Source organism: Pseudophryne corroboree, assembly GCF_028390025.1.
Source record: "Pseudophryne corroboree isolate aPseCor3 chromosome 11 unlocalized genomic scaffold, aPseCor3.hap2 SUPER_11_unloc_2, whole genome shotgun sequence".
In the NCBI taxonomy this organism is placed as follows: Eukaryota; Metazoa; Chordata; class Amphibia; order Anura; family Myobatrachidae; genus Pseudophryne; species Pseudophryne corroboree.
The window spans coordinates 687,821-692,556 of record NW_026967478.1 but is presented as its reverse complement, the minus strand read 5'-3'; the positions used below and the strand labels follow the sequence as shown (position 1 = coordinate 692,556).

Sequence of the window (4,736 nt, the reverse complement as noted above, 5' to 3'; positions counted from 1 at the left end):
GAGGATAGTTTCAATCTGCCTACCTCTGGGTTATGGGCCCAGCATGCTTCCATTGCAGTACTCTGCTGCACATGTAAGTGCAAGAGATCCTGAAGCACTCACTCATCATGGGAAAGTACCAATGTGTTTCTTCGTTGGTTGATGGAAGAAACATCTTACAAAAACTCTCCAGATTATTGACTTTTTAAAGTTTTTCTAGGAAACGTTTTAGATGAATGCTTATTAGCCTTTGTCAGTATGGACTTTTGCAAAGTGTCTCTGTGGCGCAATCGGTTAGTGTGTTTGGCTATTAACCAAAAGGTTGGTGGTTCAATCCCACCCAGGGATGTAATTAACCTTGTGATCAGATTTTGGTGATATTTAAGGAGACAAGTCAAAATTTCAAACCTCCTCTTATGGTGTAGGGTACATGGCCTTCTCTGATGTAATCAGAGTTAGATTTGATTCAGTGATTTTATAAAAAACAGCTAGGAAGCACAATTTAGCAGTGGGTTGCAGAGAAAAAAAATATGCTGGCAGAAAAATCCAATCGAGTGATTAAACAGCTCTTCATTTTCTGGCTTTATTTTTATGCTAACAAATTTGTTCTCTGAAAAGTGTCCACAAAGCCAAGTCTCTGATTAACACCTTTGTAAGGATGGTTTTTCACCTATTACTAAATTAAACTTGATTCATTGGAAAGGCAGCAAGATGCATCCTCATTTCAATGTCTACTGAAATAATACAAGTTGACACCAGGAAACATTAACGCCACTGCATTCTTGCTGCTTTCTCATGTGGAAGTCTGTTTAATGTGAAAACAAGGTGATATCTAATTAGCACACAGGTAAGGAATTAAGAAAATCTTTATTTAAGGGTGAAGATGTTTCTCACAAAATTGTTGACCCAATGCAACATTGAAATTCAAGCTGGAAAGATGATTTTAATATATCACTTGTACATTTTGTATTGCTCTTCTGGTGACAATGTAGTTTGTTTTTGTCAATTACCATTTTAATAATAGGGTAAAGAAAATGAAGTGGATTTTTGAAAGAAAACAATACTGTCAATATACTATTAAAACAAATTAAAATGGTAAACGTTATTGTACTTTAAGTAAAAATAAAAGAGACAAAATATCAATCCCAGTTTTGGATTACTTTAACAAAAAAAAAATGCATATAGCAGAGGATAGTTTCAATCTGCCTACCTCTCGGTTATGAGCCCAGCATGCTTCCATTGCAGTACTCTGCTGCACATGTAAGTTCAAGAGATCCTGAAGCACTCACTCATCATGGGAAAGTACCAATGTGTTTCTTCGTTGGTTGATGGAAGAAACATCTTACAAAAACTCTCCAGATTATTGACTTTTTAAAGTTTTTCTAGGAAACGTTTTAGATGAATGCTTATTAGCCTTTGTCAGTATGGACTTTTGCAAAGTGTCTCTGTGGTGCAATCAGTTAGCGTGTACGGCTATTAACCAAAAGGTTGGTGGTTCAATCCCACCCAGGGACGTAATTGACCTTGTTATCAGATTTTGGTGATCTTTAAGTAGACAAGTCAAATTTCATACCCCCTGTTATGGTGTAGGGTACCTGGCCTTCTCTGATGTAATCAGAGTTAGATTTGATTCAGTGATTTTATAAAAACATCTAGGAAGCACAATTTAGCAGTGGGTTGCAGAGAAAAAGAAATATGCTGGCAAAAAAATCAAATTGCGTGATTAAACAGCTCTTCATTTTCTGGCTTTATTTTTATGCTAACAAATTTGTTCTCTGAAAAGTGTCCACAAAGCCAAGTCTCTGATTAACACCTTTGTAGGGATGGTTTTTCACCTATTACTAAATTAAACTTGCTTCATTGGAAAGGCAGCAAGATGTATCCTCATTTGAATGTCTACTGAAATAATACAGGTTGACACCTGGAAACATTAACGCCACTGCATCCTTGCTGCTTTCTCATGTGGAAGTCTGTTTAATGTGAAAACAAGGTGATATCTAATTAGCACACAGGTAAGGAATTAAGAAAATCTTTATTTAAGGGTGAAGATGTTTCTCACAAAATTGTTGACCCAATGCATCATTGAAATTCAAGCTGGAAAGATGATTTTAATATATCACTTGTACATTTTGTATTGCTCTTCTGGTGACAATGTAGTTTGTTTTTGTCAATTACCATTTTAATAATAGGGTAAAGAAAATGAAGTGGATTTTTGAAAGAAAACAATACTGTCAATATACTATTAAAACAAATTAAAATGGTAAAAGTTATTGTACTTTAAGTAAAAATAAAAGAGACACAATATCAATCCCAGTTTTGGATTACTTTAATTAACAAAAAAAATGCATATAGCAGAGGATAGTTTCAATCTGCCTACCTCTGGGTTATGGGCCCAGCATGCTTCCATTGCAGTACTCTGCTGCACATGTAAGTGCAAGAGATCCTGAAGCACTCACTCATCATGGGAAAGTACCAATGTGTTTCTTCGTTGGTTGATGGAAGAAACATCTTACAAAAACTCTCCAGATTATTGACTTTTTAAAGTTTTTCTAGGAAACGTTTTAGATGAATGCTTATTAGCCTTTGTCAGTATGGACTTTTGCAAAGTGTCTCTGTGGCGCAATCGGTTAGTGTGTTTGGCTATTAACCAAAAGGTTGGTGGTTCAATCCCACCCAGGGATGTAATTAACCTTGTGATCAGATTTTGGTGATATTCAAGGAGACAAGTCAAAATTTCAAACCTCCTCTTATGGTGTAGGGTACATGGCCTTCTCTGATGTAATCAGAGTTAGATTTGATTCAGTGATTTTATAAAAAACAGCTAGGAAGCACAATTTAGCAGTGGGTTGCAGAGAAAAAAAATATGCTGGCAGAAAAATCCAATCGAGTGATTAAACAGCTCTTCATTTTCTGGCTTTATTTTTATGCTAACAAATTTGTTCTCTGAAAAGTGTCCACAAAGCCAAGTCTCTGATTAACACCTTTGTAAGGATGGTTTTTCACCTATTACTAAATTAAACTTGCTTCATTGGAAAGGCAGCAAGATGCATCCTCATTTCAATGTCTACTGAAATAATACAAGTTGACACCAGGAAACATTAACGCCACTGCATCCTTGCTGCTTTCTCATGTGGAAGTCTGTTTAATGTGAAAACAAGGTGATATCTAATTAGCACACAGGTAAGGAATTAAGAAAATCTTTATTTAAGGGTGAAGATGTTTCTCACAAAATTGTTGACCCAATGCAACATTGAAATTCAAGCTGGAAAGATGATTTTAATATATCACTTGTACATTTTGTATTGCTCTTCTGGTGACAATGTAGTTTGTTTTTGTCAATTACCATTTTAATAATAGGGTAAAGAAAATGAAGTGGATTTTTGAAAGAAAACAATACTGTCAATATACTATTAAAACAAATTAAAATGGTAAACGTTATTGTACTTTAAGTAAAAATAAAAGAGACAAAATATCAATCCCAGTTTTGGATTACTTTAACAAAAAAAAAAATGCATATAGCAGAGGATAGTTTCAATCTGCCTACCTCTCGGTTATGAGCCCAGCATGCTTCCATTGCAGTACTCTGCTGCACATGTAAGTGCAAGAGATCCTGAAGCACTCACTCATCATGGGAAAGTACCAATGTGTTTCTTCGTTGGTTGATGGAAGAAACATCTTACAAAAACTCTCCAGATTATTGACTTTTTAAAGTTTTTCTAGGAAACGTTTTAGATGAATGCTTATTAGCCTTTGTCAGTATGGACTTTTGCAAAGTGTCTCTGTGGCGCAATCAGTTAGTATGTACGGCTATTAACCAAAAGGTTGGTGGTTCAATCCCACCCAGGGACCTAATTGACCTTGTTATCAGATTTTGGTGATCTTTAAGTAGACAAGTCAAAATTTCAAACCCCCTGTTATGGTGTAGGGTACCTGGCCTTCTCTGATGTAATCAGAGTTAGATTTGATTCAGTGATTTTATAAAAACAGCTAGGAAGCACAATTTAGCAGTGGGTTGCAGAGAAAAAAAATATGCTGGCAGAAAAATCCAATTGCGTGATTAAACAGCTCTTTATTTTCTGGCTTTATTTTTATGCTAACAAATTTGTTCTCTGAAAAGTGTCCACAAAGCAAAGTCTCTGATTAACACCTTTGTAAGGATGGTTTTTCACCTATTACTAAATTAAACTTGCTTCATTGGAAAGGCAGCAAGATGCATCCTCATTTCAATGTCTACTGAAATAATACAGGTTGACACCAGGAAACATTAACGCCACTGCATCCTTGCTGCTTTCTCATGTGGAAGTCTGTTAAATGTGAAAACAAGGTGATATCTAATTAGCACACAGGTAAGGAATTAAGAAAATCTTTATTTAAGGGTGAAGATGTTTCTCACAAAATCGTTGCCCCAATGCATCATTGAAATTCAAGCTGGAAAGATGATTTTAATATATCACTTGTACATTTTGTATTGCTCTTCTGGTGACAATGTAGTTTGTTTTTGTCAATTACCATTTTAATAATAGGGTAAAGAAAATGAAGTGGATTTTTGAAAGAAAACAATACTGTCAATATACTATTAAAACAAATTAAAATGGTAAAAGTTATTGTACTTTAAGTAAAAATAAAAGAGCCAAAATATCAATCCCAGTTTTGGATTACTTTAATTAACAAACAAAAAAATGCATATAGCAGAGGATAGTTTCAATCTGCCTACCTCTGGGTTATGGGCCCAGCATGCTTCCATTGCTGTACTCTGC

General features: G+C 35.1%; 2 non-coding genes across 2 annotated transcripts; both read left to right on the top strand.

Annotated features, from left to right (window-relative positions):
* The first annotated feature begins 254 nt into the window (after positions 1 to 254).
* Positions 255 to 328, top strand: TRNAN-AUU (transfer RNA asparagine (anticodon AUU)). Its single transcript has one exon. It is a non-coding gene; the product is annotated as a tRNA-Asn (tRNA).
* A 2,259-nt stretch (positions 329 to 2,587) lies between these two features.
* TRNAN-AUU (transfer RNA asparagine (anticodon AUU)) lies at positions 2,588 to 2,661 on the top strand. Its single transcript has one exon. It is a non-coding gene; the product is annotated as a tRNA-Asn (tRNA).
* Positions 2,662 to 4,736: the final 2,075 nt, after the last annotated feature.